Below are 15111 nucleotides of genomic sequence, written 5' to 3' on the forward strand. Positions count from 1 at the left end.
AAACACACAAAAATGCAAAAAATGCCGTTCCTTTGGAAGAGGAACAACAGTAACAAAAAATGTTGTTCCTTTTCCAAGGAACAAAAAAAGATGCAAAAGTGTCATTCCTTTGGAAAAAGAACAACAGAAATAAAAAACACACAAATTCCATTCCTTTGGAAAAGGAACAAAAAAAACACACAAATGCCATTCCTTTGGAAAAGGAACGGCATAAATAAAAAATGTTGTTCCTTTGTAAAAGGAACAACAAAACACATAAAAATAAAGAAAAAGAACCAAATTGCAACAAGATGACAACTGATCCAAAGGGGGTTTCTCTTTTGAAAAAGGAACAGCCAGAAGAAAATGCTGTTCTTTTGAAAAAAAGAAAGGAACAACAAAAATAATAACAACAAAAATATGTACAAAAATGATTCAAGAAAAGAACTTATGTACAAACTGTATAAAGAAATGAATTCCTTAATGAATTATAGGTGAGGAAGACTTCTCTTCCTCCCCCAAAATCTCCATATCGGAGTCTCGGCATAGCTACTGGCAGAAGGACTCCTGAGTGAGTGGTTTGGGATAGAGACGCATTCGGTGGCCATTTGCCTTGAAGGCATATCCAGAACCGTCAATAGTGATTAGAGTAAGGGTCCCATTGTCATGTACCTTCTGGATTTCGTATGGTCCCAACCAACGAGTCTGGAGTTTCCAGGGAAGTCCTGAAACCTAGAGTTGTACAATAGAGCCCAGTCTCCCTTGTGGAAGACTTTATTTTTAATGAGAGCATCATGCCATTTAGCTCGCTGCTGTTGGATCAGGGCAGTGTTTTGAAGTGCAGAGAGCCTAATTTCGTCCAACTCATTGATCTGTTGTAATCGATTAATATGTGCCTCGGTTAGATCTAAGCTAACTTCCTGTGCTGTTCGTAATGTTTGGATTTCGAATTCTATGGGGAAAATGGGTTATTTTCCAAACACTAATTGATAAAGTGAGTAACCAGTGGTGCTTCTCCATGTTATTCTATAAGCCCACAGTGCTTCAGGTAGTCTGGCAGCCCAATCACGTCTATGTGACGCAATGGTTTTTGTTAGAATTGCTTCTATTATTTTATTGCTGCTTTCTACCTGTCCATTCACTTGTGGGTGGCATGGAGTAGTGATTTTATGCTGGACATGATAGTTGTTCAGTGTTGTAGCTATTCTGTTCCTAGCAAACTGTGGTCCATCGTCTGTAATTATTTCTCTTGGAAGGCCATAACGTACAAATAGATGGAACAGGAATTGTATGACAAAGTCCTTTGTAGCTCTAGGCAATGCTTCTGCTTCAACCCACTTGGTGACATATTATGTTGCCACCAAAATATATGTTTTCTGGTTTGATGATGGGTTAATTGGTCCAACGAAATCAAGAGCCCATCGCTCGAATGGTTCAATGAATAACTGTGGTTTCAGAGGCATCTCATCAAACTGACCAGGGCATCCTGCTCGCTGGCAACTGTCACAGGCTTGGACAAATTTCTTTGCGTCTTTGAAAATCGTGGGCCAATAATACCTTATCTGCAACACCTTATGTCCAGTTCTGCGATCGGCGAAATGTCCACCACATGGTCCGTCATAGAAGGCTTTTAAAATGTCAAAGATTTCATCTTCTTGAATGCATCTTCTGAGGTGCATGTCTGCCCCTGTGTTAAACAACTAGCCCCCAATCCACAAAAATTGAGCACTCCGCTGAACAATCTATTTCCGCTCATTAGGGTTAGATGCTTTGGTAATTTAACTACTGCTAGGTAATTGGCAACATCAGCATACCAGGGTGTTTGAACAACCATAGCAAACACATGCTTTTCCGGAAATTGGTCTTCAACTGCTGCTACATCAATTGGCTTTGGCGTTCTTGAGAGAAAATCGGCTACAAGATTTTCTTTGCCTGGTCGATCCTTGATTGTAATATCAATTTCCTGCAATGAAATCAGCCATCTAGTTATTCTGCCGTTTGTGATAGGCTTGTTTGCTAAATATTTTATGGCAGAACGATCTGTGTACAAGATAACAGGATATCCAGTAATGTAATGTCTAAACTTATTGATAGCATGTATTACAGCTAGAAACTCCTTTTCAGTAACAGTGTAATTTAATTCATCAGGGGATAACTTTTTTCTAATGTAATAAATTGCATATGGTTTTTTATCCTCTTCCTGCCCAAGGACCACTCCAATGGCTGTATCTGAGGCATCAGATGATATCTGGAATGGAAAATCCCAATTTGGTCGTCGAAGGACTGGGGCTATGGATACGAGCTTCTTTAGATCCTTGAAAGCACGTTCACATTTTTCTATCCAAAGAAAATCAACGTTACCAGTTAGTGCATATAGAGGTGCAGCAGTATGCGAATAATGTTCTATAAATCTCCTAGAATAACAAGAAAATCCAAGAAAACTGCGTACCTCTGTTTGAGTGGTAGGAGTGGGAATACGCAAAAGTATTTGGATTTTGGCTGGGTCTACCTGAATGACAGCTGCTGAAATATAGTGTCCTAGGATAAGTCCTTTAGTCATCATCATATAACATTTTTCATGGCTTAAACAAAGCCTGGTATCAATGCAGCGTTGTAGGACTTTTTCTAGGGTATCCAATGCTGGATCGAAATCATCTCCATATGGTGTAAATTCATCCATGTATACTTCAAGTCCGTCATTTATTAAATCTAAAAAAATGCTAAGGATAGCCCTTTGGAATGTGGCAGGAGCATTGCATAAGCCAAAAGGTAGAACTCGGTAGGCAAATGTTCCCCAAGGACAAGTAAAAGTAGTTTTGTCTTGGTCTTCAGGAGTAATCTGAATCTGATTGTATCCACTGAAGCCATCCAGGAAAGAAAAGAATTTCTTTCCTGCTAAAGTATCTAATACTTGGTCGATGAATGGGAGAGTAAAGTGGTCTTTTTGTGTTGCTTTATTTAGCTCCCTGTAGTCCACACAGATTCTCCATTTCCCATTCTTTTTTGGTACCACCACAAGCGGAGAGACCCATTTACTATCAGAGATAGGATAGATAAAATTGACATCTAAAAGTTTTTGAAGTTCAGATTTTACCACATCTTTTAGATGAGGATTAAGTCTCCTTTGAGGTTGACGAACAGGTCTGGCATCCTTTTCTATATAAATGTGGTGTGTACATAATTGGGGGTCAATTCCTTTCATATCAGGGTAATCCCATGCAAATGCTTCTTTATATTTCCTTAACAAATGGATGAGCTTCATTTCTTGTTCAAGTGTGAGGTTGGCATTAATATTTAAGGTTTTTCCCGGTTCAATTTCCACAATTTTACTATTTGCAACAGAAGTAACATGTATTTTTTGATCATGTGTATCTTTCAGAGGATCTTCTTCTAATTAATTATCAAATGCTGCTTCTATCATGTGACACTGTGTGCAGGATCTAGATTCAGTTTGACTAATGAAATTATTAATGGCATCATCTTCTGTTTGGTCTTTGAAATCAAGTGCCTCTTGTATAGTTAATGGAGATCTAATGTTATCAGTAAGGTATGATATAGGGTGCTTATTAGTTTTGATTATTGTGACACTTGGCTGCGCTGGAGGATATAGAACTAAATTCTTGATATTTGGTCCTTTGGTTATGGTCATATTTCCTTGCTGGCAGCCAATATAGGCATCGGCAGTGGCAAGCCAAGGTCTACCTAAAATCAATGGATGTCCATCAAGTCGGGTTTTGGGATTTATTATCAAAAAATCGATTGGATATTCCTAGGAATCAATAGAGACCATGACATCATGTAGAGTACCCTCCGACCTAACCATGGATCGGTCAGCCAATTCTACCAAGGTAGAGGTGGGTTCTATAGATGTAATGCCTAGATTTTGGCAAGTAGTGGTTGTTAAGATATTAATTGCAGCTCCTAGATCAACTAAGGCATTGGACAGGGTCTGACCATAAATTTGGACAGTTACAATTGGATTTCCGGAACCTTCATATTTAATGGGTGTTTCTTTCCCTGATAGCAAGTCAGATAAAGTGCCGACTACTTAGAATCTTGGATTATTTGTTATATTCCTCCTTGGTTTCTTTATGCACAATTCTTTGATAGTTTTTGCATATATCGGGATGTCTTGAATGGCTTGGAGGAATGGAATTTTTATGTACAGATTTTGTAGTTCTCCCAGAATGTCAAAATCAGGATATTGTGTAGGTCGAGGTATGACTAATCGTTCTAGGAACGAAGGAGAGGATGTGGTTGCTTGATTATGAGTTTGTTGTTTATTCACATCCTCTTGTTGTGACAGATGTTCTCTGGGTAACTGATCTTCAATAAGGACTGTCTTATCTCCCTCGGTTTCAATAATACGCCCACATCTTAACTGAAGATCATTACACTCCCTTAGATCGGCTCCTATCTCAGGTGTTTCTATGATTTGGACAGATTGAACCGGTCTGTTATTTAGATTGGGGTTGGGTTGGGCTGGGAGTTGCGGTCTCAGATTAGATTGGGGATTTTGTTGTAAGGCTGACAGTGTAGGTTGAGGGAGCGGAATGGTTCTTACTGGCTGATGCATCGGTCTCTACCAGTTTGTTTGCCAGACTGAACTTTGCGAGGTAGGGGGAGTCCATTACGGTGGATATGAGTTACTTTGCCAATATGGTGGGGTATAAGGAAAATTCGGCCTACCAGATTGGTTTGCCTGATTTAGCCACGGGTTTGAAGAAGGAAACGACTGTGGTGACTAGTTTGGAAACGGGGATTGGGATTGACTTTTCCACATATTATATTGTTGAGCATTATATTGCGAGGCTGAAAAGAAGAAGTTGGGTCTGGAAACATACCAGATTGTCTTGGCTGCCACTGACAGCGCTGGTTGAGCAAATACACCAATTTTGGCTCTTCTTCCACTTCCTTATATACCGCTTTCAATCCAGGAAGTGACGGACAGCTCTCCGTAAGGTGATCTTTTGTACAGATGGTGCATGTATGGACTGTATCCAGTGGACACTCCTTGTGGCTGTGCTTTTTCCTACATCGGGGATAAAGATCGCCAAATTCTGTTCTACCTCCATTTGCTTCTGTTTGGCCTGCATAATATCAAGTTGTGTAGTCAGTGTCCCTAGTATATTAGTTTCAAAATTTTTCCAATAAATTTCTAATTTCTACACGTGTTACTCCTCCTGTTGAAATTTTATTATCTCTTACAAACCGATCATGTTCTGCCGGTTTTACTCTTGTGCTACCTCTCCAGCTCCTGATACATAAATCAATAATGCCAGCAAAATTTTCTTTTTAAATGTCCCGTTTTCCCATAATGTTTAATGTTTCGATCCATTGTTCCTTCATGCCCCTTACCAATGTTGTTTTTAACACATTATCAGGTAAAGGTAGTGATGCATAACGAGATCTTTGTAGATTATACTGGAAACGTTCCACATACTCTAATGTTTCATTCGGTCTAGCTGTCATCTGGAATATTTCGTCCTTCAGTTCTCTAGACCTGCAATAATCCTGATTTTTTTTAGAAAAGATTCTTTCATTTGATCCCAGTTATTTATAACCTCGCCACCTAATCCCATAAACCATCTTAAAGTATCCCCTTTTAATGTAGAGGGAAATAGTTTCAATTTCTGGGGGTCGGTGGTGTAATCATATCCCCTGCACAACACATCAAATTCAAATAAAAATGCATCCCGATCTTCTGATGTAAGACCGTGAAATGTAGTGGATTATGCAGTTGCTGCAGAATCCACTATAGGGTATTGTAATGTAGAGGTTTGGGTGTTTGGCTGATTTTGATCCATTGGGTCGAATATATGCCAATAACCTTCTGGGATATCTACGAGGGTATTCCTAGGTTGAGAGGGAATGACTTTGACAGGAATAGTTTTAATAGCACTTCCTCTATCTAGGTTAATGAGAATGCCTGATGTCTAAGGAGATCGAGTTTCTTCAACAATGATTTTTGCAGCACTTCCCTTGTCTGGGTTATTTAATGGTTGAGTTGTTCCAATAGGAGATCTTGGTTCCTCAGTTTCCCCTGTCTCTCCTTCTCCTTCACAAAGATTGCTGAAATTCCCTTCCTGCAATAGTTCTGGAGTAGAATTTTCAATTTCTTGAAATTCCTACTCTTCAGTTTGACTATGCACCTCAGCAAAGGCTACAGATGGTGATCCTGTGGCCTGAAGGGAACTAGTAGGCTATTTAGAAATGATTTTCTTGGGTCCTACTGATGGCTGAGATTCTGCTCTCTTGTAGATTTCGTCTATGAAGGTCGGTTGGCCAAGGGTCACCGACCCCTTAGATTTTTCTGGCTAGGGTATAGGTTTGGTATTTTTTCTGGTTTTTTCTACTTAGTCATGCACTCAAATTAACTACTAAATTCTATTCAAACAAAACAACAACAAATATGTAGGAAAGCGGACAGAGGAGTAGGGCTTTTACATGCTCCACATGTAGGTTCTTACCTTCTGTTTTTGAAATCCAATTCTTCCCTAGCAGGTTCGTACACTACTCGGAAAAAAAAGAACAAATGGATACACTCTTTCCCCGACAATGGCGCCAAAATGTAGAGCTATAAAAAGGGTCTCTTTCACCTCTAATTACCTCACATTAATATGTCAATCCGAGAGTGTTTTGTTATTTCAAAGAGTGTCTCAGTCTGAGGCTATCATTTGCCAGAGTAATGCTAGTAGTACAATGTTCAGAAATACAAGAGTAAATGGATGCTTGTCTACAGCTTAACTTCTTCAAAAGAGTAAATCACACATTCAAAAGACTAAGCAACTTATCAGTCAAGGGTTCAGTAGCAATAACCCATCCCTTTGGAAACTGATGGAAAAGGAAATCAGAGAACAGATCGTGGATCTGGGAGCCAGACAGTAAATGCCAATGCTCACTACAGCCTTAGATCATTCCTCACACCAAAATAACAAATGACAGGAAATGGAACGGCAGATAAGAAATGGAACAACAAATAAGAAATCGAACAACAAGTCTGTAATGGAACAACAATTCCGAAATAGGACAACAGCTAAGAAATAGAACAGCAACTAAGTCTCACAAGCAGTAACAATCTTAATCTATCAGATCAAATGCATTAATCGTAATCAAACGACAATCTTTCACTCTTAAGGGCGAATCGAACAGCACACACCAATGGAACAACATTGATTACTGATAAACTATGGAACAACGCTTGAAAGCCATATACGCACACAACACACTTAAATAGTAATCTGATCCAAGTATCAATCTCAGTTAGAAGGAATACGACTGCGTTTCAAAATAGAACAACATTGTTCATAAATCCAACAATCGTAAAGAACATAACTCCCAAGATGAATTCCGTAACGTGAATGAATAGGTGCACAGCACAAAAGCTCTGTAATGGAATAGTAACAGTATTTTGTTAAGACTAGCAATATTAGATCAACTCTTAAAAGAACAGTAATATGATGCAGAGTCAATGCAACATTTATGTCCGTGGAAACCTTAATGAATTAAACATAACAGAGCATGTGATGTAAACTTATAAAACACATCAGATTACCAAATAACGACGATAGGCAAATCATGCATAAACCAACGTAATAATACAGGAGCAAGTATCCTCGAGGGCTGGGACCTTAGCCTCCAGGGGTACACCGCTTGAAGTTAATCCAGACTCAGAGATGAAGTAATAGCCAAGTTTGTATTAATGCATAAAGCAGAATTACAATAAACCAGTTCTTAGCGAGACTCAATGATCAAAGTTTTGATCTTAAAAGAAATTACATAAAAGCATAACCATGTCTAACTCCCTCCCGAGCTAACAGTGCTGTCCCTTTTATAAGGGTGACGACGGAGATGTCTAAGTGCAAAAATAGATAAAACAGTGATCCCTCAGGGTCAAGGATCCTGAGGGATTCACCGAACCGTTAGTCCTCAGTCATTTCTTTTCTCTCCTGCGCCGCGCTGATATCTCCACCTCCTTTTCCGGGCTGATTCACTTTGATTTTCTTTGACTTGTTTGCATTCGGTCTCCCGTCAAAGGGACAACGATTAACCCGTCCTTGTCCTTTCCTTTGGAATGACAACTTCTCGTTTTCACTCCTCCCTGCATAAGGAAATGACAATTGTCAGCGTTTTAGTCTTGCATATTAATCTCACATGTTTTATTATAATTCTTTATCATTTTCTGAGTTCATGATGCAAAAAGGTTTGCAAGTTCTAATGAAAAGATACTGAAATAATCATCAAAAGCATACCTTCTTTAGTACTCCACACTAACATTATTGATTTATGTATCAGGAGTTTGAGAGGCAATACAAGGCTAAAACCGGCAGAACATGACATAATCACAAGGGACAACAAGATCTCCGATGGAGGTGTAACCCGCGTAAAAATTGGGAATCTACTGGAAGACTTTAAAACCAATATTCTAGGGACTATGACAACACAGCTCGACATTATGCAGGCGAAAAGAAAGCAAGCAGAATCAGAGCAAAATTTAGCAATATTATGCCCTAGATGCAGAAAGAAACACAACCATAAAGAGTGCCCACTGGATGCAGTTCATGTCTGCGCTATTTGCACAAAAGACCACTCCACTGAGAACTTCCCCTCACTCCCGGGTTTGAAAGAAGTGTACAAAGAAGTGGAAGAAGAATCAGAACCAATGTACCTACTCAATCAACGCCACCAATGGTAGCCACGACAACCAGGTATGCCCTCCGACCCATCTTCTTCTTTCCAACCTCCGCAATATCATGCTCAACAATATAATTAAATGTAGCAAAATCAACCACCCTTTCCAAGCTGGTCACAACAACCATTTCCTTCATCACCATGGCCAAATCAAACAAGCCAAACTAATTGGCCAAACTTTCCCTACTCTCCACCATGTTGGAAAAACAATGCATATCCAACAAAATAGTCCCCTTCCACTTCGTAGAGTCAAGCCTGGCAATCAAACTGGCAAAGACCAATGAATCAGCCAGCTGGAACCATCCCTCTCCCTCAACCCACACTGCCAGCGCCATATACACTACAACAAAATCCCCAGTCCAACTTAAGACTGCAACTCCCAGCCCAACCCAACCCGAACCCTAATAATAGACCAGTTCAATCTGTTCAAATAATCGAAACACCAGAACTAGAAACCGATGTAAGGGAGTGCAACAACCTTCAATTAAGGTCTGGGCACATAATAGAAACTGAGGGAGATAAAAATGCTCAAGTTGAAAATCTGTTACCTGTAGAACAACCACTACAAGAAGAGGATGTGGTCAGACAACAAACTCACGACCAAGCAACCACGTCTTCTCCCCCATTCCCAGAACGATTAATCATACTGTTATCACTGAGAACTGCAGTTGCATGTATATAAGTTAAGTCCAAAATTTCATGGGTAAAAATGAATGTTAAATGGTTGTTCTCCTATGTTTACCACTTAGGAGTCATGTTCTTCAATGATATTGTTGAGAATCATTTTCAAAACCATTAGTCATCCTCCATCATGATTGATTAAGACATGTCTTGTCTCGTATATGTCATTTGTCCTTTTCGCAGTTTCGCAACACCTTTTCGCAGTTTTGCAGCACCGTTTGATTGGCTGATTCTGAAGCATAGTAATGTTTTAGCCTTTTCGTAGCGCCAGCCATTTCGCAGCACATGTCACTGAATTATAACTGTCTGCGCTACGAAATCGCGGATTCGGGGATTTTGCAGCGCACATTCTTGAAATGTCATGTCCAGGGATGAGTCATTGTGTCCGGTCGGATTGTTGTCAGTTTATGTACCTTCCAAGCACTTACGAGGCATCATTCCACCAATAGGTTCAGAGTCATGCACATTAAGTTCATTTAAATGTTCTTGTCATGCATGGTTGTGTCATGATGTTCTATTATTATTACTTGAAATGGCCAGCTTATATGTTAAGTTATTTGAATTGAAATGAGCCCAAGTTTCTTCTTCAAGAGAGCTGCATTGCAAGCGAGCCTGTGTTCTAAAGTTTGAAGTTGTTTTTCGAGTTGAAGCTGCCGGTGTTACTGTGTGCAAAAGTTTTCAAGGCGTAATGGAGAAGAAGGAGCATCGGTTAGGAAGGTGTCAAAGGGCAGAACCCGAAGGATTAGACTTGACATTGAGGGAGGAAGGTGTTAAAAAGGCCTTCAAAGACGCTGGTTGCTGGAGTTTTTGTGAAAAGCTGAAGGGAGGACACACTCAGGTAACAAAAGAATTTGCCTTGAATTTTACAGGCTTGAGTTCCAAGGTATCTATGTTAGAATTCCCAGTATCTCCAGAGGCTATTGCTAGGGTAACTGAGATTCCTAGAGGAGGGCAGGAGTGGTTCAAAAATTTCAAATTTGATATGAGCCCCTGTAAAATATTCTTGAAGGAAGCCTATGTGAATGAATATTTAACCAAGGCTGTACCTAGAAGTTATGTTAAGGAGAGTTATGCTATGCTTCTTACTTGTATTCAAAAATATTTAACTTGTGAGGGCAGATATAACAAAGTTTATTCATATCATTTCAAGTTGTTGCTGCATTTCACGGGTAAAGCATCTATAGATCTCCCATTTTACTTGTTTCGAAGCCTCAGTAAGATGTGTGATAAAATTCAATTGAGGAAGGATGATTGTGAGTCATCACTATTTCATCATGGCCTAGTTAAACTGTTAGTGATGGATGGCTTGTAGAAAATTGGTAGGGATTGGGATTCTTTCATCTATATGGCCGGTTTCCAGAGTAAGACAGGCCTCACCCCACAGCCACTTAGAGAAAGAGAAGAATTAATGGAGGAACCTACTATTGCTGAGCTTAGGAAGGAGGCTAGGGAGAAAAAGAAGGTTAAATCTCAGTTGAACAAACCAGTCAAACCCTTGGCTATTAAAGAACCACCTCAGCCACCTCAGTCATCATCAAAGGAAAAGGTCAAGCAAAAGAAGGATGTTCATGGATCAACTAAATCTGAAAAAGTATCAAGAGTTAAAACTAGGGGTCAGCTAAGCAAGGAGAAAGGTAAATCAGTAGCTGTGGAAGAAAGTCCAATTTCAAAGGCCAGTCTAAGTGACCTACTTGAGGCTATTGAATTTGAGTAGGGAGAACCAGTGCATCTTGAACCCATGCATATTGATTTGACCCAATCTTCTCCTGAGAGCACTAAGAAGTCAAAAGCTTCGAAAAGATTAAGGTTTGATGAGCCTAGTGAGGTGTTTATGTTCAAGCCAAGAAGGCCAGTTACAAGGAAACAAATCAAAGAAGCTGAGAAAGTGAATAAAGAAGAAGAAGCTGTAAAGGAGAAAGTGCATAAAGCAAAGAAAGCTGTAAAGTCACCCAGAACAAAGGTAATTGAAGTATTGACAAAAACAGTGGAGGCAGTCAAACATAAAGACAAAAATAAGAAGGTCATCATCACCCAAGGAGGAAATGTGATTGCCATAAAGAGTCAAGTGAAGACAGCCATAAAGGATCAGGTGGGAGCAACCAAAGAAGAAATTGTCAAAGCCAAAAATGTGATTAAGGAGCGTGCAGTTAGGTATGCCAATTATAAAAGAGCTGTGTTAAAGGGCAGCAAAAACCTAATGGGTCAGACAGATTCCGTGGCTGATGTATATACCTGGACGGTCCCAGCCCTCAAGCAAGCTAAACTCCTCAGACAAATGAACCTGACCCTGAGAGCTAAAAACAAAGCTTTAAAGAAGGAGGTTTCAAATTTGAAGATGCGGCTAGGTCAGCTAGCTCATTGATTTGAGGAAAAGGTGATATTTTCAGTTTTGGTCAATTTTGTTTGAGTTCCACTATTTTGAAGTCATCTAAGTCTTTGGCACCTGTAGAGGAAGTTTGAAAAGTCAAAAGTTCAAGCAAAGGAAGCTTTAGTGCAAATGCATTCTGTTTTAGTAAAAACAGCAGTTTCGTAGCGCGCTACGAAACTGCTGTAGGTGCTGTTTTATAAGAAAAACAAGGAGTTTAATGATGAGGTCAGCAAATTTTTGAAGGAAAAGCCTCAAGGACATAAGGGAAACCATAAAAGACTCTCCTAGCCATTCAGAGAATGACAGATGTGCATTTTGAAAAGGTGAAATATTTTGTTTCTAGCTCAAGTCTCGTTAAAGGTACTTTATGACCGAATTGTTAGGGTAACTGTTAAGGTTATCGGAGATTTTTGTTTGTACACTTGTTCAGCTCACAAAGCTTCCAGCTCATTGGAGAGTATGGTGATATGCGTTGTTTATGAAGAATTAGAGAGCAGGGGACATGTTCTTTAAGAGATGAAGAATGTTGGGAGACAGGGACCGTAAAAACAGAGCACATCTCTTGGTTAATTAATGAGCCATCTACGCAACAAGAATCCAAAGCTAGCTCGTTCAGTGTATTCTCCTCCAAGATACCTCAACCAAAGCAGATAGAAGACATGTGTCAAGACTCAGAAAAGCATCATGCTACGAGGAGGACAGATTTTGGGTTTTGAGTAAATTAAGACCATTTGTAATTACAGTTCAGCAATCATGTAATTAATGAATTAGTTATACAGTAGATAAGGATAGTGAATAGCAACCTTCGATGCTCCCCTCATGCTGGAGGAGGAAGCTCGAGGTGGTTAAGAATGTAGTCCTATATATGAATCAAACTGGGATGTAATAGAGGTTGGATGTTTTTTGGAAAAAACAGAGTTTATATTGGCTTATGTAAAGACTTGTTACAGTAATATAAGAGACTACTTTGTTCTTCTCAGGATTCATACTTTGTTCAGATGCTCAAGATGTATGTGGCTTTGTCTTATCCTTTATGTTTTACAGCTCTATAGATATACAATCACTCTGAATTCACCTAGTTGCTCAGATTTTCTGTGTATATTTATGAGTTGAGGTTCATTTGAGAAATGTTTTGAGTGTTTAGACTTTACATGCCCTGACTTCCATGAATGAGTAGTTTATAGTTTACTGAAATGGTGTTTGACTCCATGAGCCCAATGGAAGAAATCTTATCTTGTCTGTCCAACCAGCAAGTTTATTAAGTTTTTTTCATTTCAAGAGTTAGCCCTCTTAGTGTTAATCATGATCAATAGTTTGTTTTGAGAGAGCCCTCTCAGGTTAGGGAGGCTAATCCTTAGCCAAGAGTCTGGTCTGAAATAGTTACATAGAGTCTAACTGATTAGCAGCCATCAGTACATGATTTTGTGATAACACATACCACGCCCTATAGAACATCCTGACTTTGCTTTTTTGGGAGAACTAATAAATTTGTGTATAAAAATCCCACTCCTCCAAGCTATCCAAGATATCCCAATATATGAAAAAACCATCAAAGAGTTATGTATAAGAAAGCCAAAGAGGAGAATAACAACTAACCCAACTGTCCAAGTAGTTGGCACCCTATTTGATCTATTATCAAGAAGAGAAGCACCTGTCAAATATGAAGACCCAGGGAATCCTATAGTGACGATGCAAATCAATGGACAAACCTTTTCAAATGCCCTAGTTGATTTAGGGGTTGCAATTAATATTTTAACAACCACCACTTGTCAAAAACTTGGCATTACATCAGTGGAACCAACCACCACCTTATTGGAACTGGCTGACTGATCGGTAGTTAGGCCAGAAGGTACACTACACGATGTAATGGTATCTGTAGATTCCTGGGAATACCCTGCCGACTTTCTGATAATCAACCCCAAAAAACGACTTGATGGACACCCTTTAATCTTAGGTAGACCTTGGCTAGCAACTGCTGATGCTTACATTGGCTGCCGACAAGGCAGTATGACTATAACTAGAGGGAGTAATATCAAGAATCTAGCTCTATACCCTCCAACCCAACCAAGTTTAACAATAATGAAAACTAACAAACAACCTGTATCATATCTCACAGAAAACATTAGGTCCCCATTAACCATAGAAGATGCCCTCGATTTTAAAGACCAAATAGAGGATGACGTTATTAACAACTTCATTAACCAATCCAAATCCAGATCCCATGTACAATGTCACATGATAGAGGCAACATTTGATAATGAACTAGAAGAAGATCCCCTCAAAGACACTCATGATCAATCAATACCCACTAACTCTGTTTCAAACAACAAACTATAGATATTGAGCCAGAAAAAACCTTGAACATTAACAAAAACTTGATTCCTAAACAAGAAGAAAAGTTGGTCCAACTATTGAGAAAATATAAGGAAGCTTTTGCATGGGATTATTCAGACATGAAGGGAATTGATCCCCAGCTGTGTACGCACCACATTTATACAAAAAAGGATGCTAGACCTGTTCGCCAACCCCAACGGAGACTCAACCCTCACCTGAAAGATATTGTGAAAGATGAGTTACAAAAACTTTTAGATGTAAACTTTATTTATCTAATCTCTGATAGCAAGTGGGTATCTTCACTAGTAGTGGTGCCAAAGAAGAATGAAAAATGGAGGATTTGTGTAGATTACAGAGAATTAAACAAAGAAGCCCAGAAAGACCACTTTCCCCTTCCATTCATTGATCAGGTATTAGACACATTAGCAGGAAATAAATTCTTTTCTTTCTTGGATGGCTTTAGTGGATACAATCAGATTTAGATTGCCCGTGAAGACCAGGATAAAACTACTTTTACCTGTCCTTGGGGAACATTTGCTTACAGAGTCCTACCCTTTGGCCTATGCAATGCCCCTACCACATTTCAGAGGGCCATCCTTAGCATCTTTTCAGATTTAATAAATGAATGGCTCGAAGTATATATGGATGATTTCACACCATATGGAGATGATTTTGAGCCAACACTAGACACATTGGAAAAGGTGCTGCAACGATGTATTTCCACCAGGCTCTGCTTGAGCCATGAAAAGTGCCATATGATGATGACCGAAGGGCTCATCCTAGGTCATTATATCTGAATAGCTGGAATACAGTTAGATCTAGCCAAAATTCAAATAATTTTGTTAATACCTACTCCTACCACACAGACAGAGGTACACAGTTTTCTAGGATTTTCTGGTTATTATAGGAGATTCATAGAGCATTTTTCTCAAATAGCTGCACCTCTATATGCACTGACAGGGAATGTTGATTTTATTTGGACAGATAAATGCGACCGTGCTTTTGAGGATCTGAAAAATCTTGTGTCAACAGCCCCAGTGCTCAGAGGCCCAAATTGG

This window comes from Pinus tabuliformis, chromosome Q (assembly GCF_031772625.1).
Source record: "Pinus tabuliformis cultivar Carrire ecotype Pingquan chromosome Q, CPIR1, whole genome shotgun sequence".
In the NCBI taxonomy this organism is placed as follows: Eukaryota; Viridiplantae; Streptophyta; class Pinopsida; order Pinales; family Pinaceae; genus Pinus; species Pinus tabuliformis.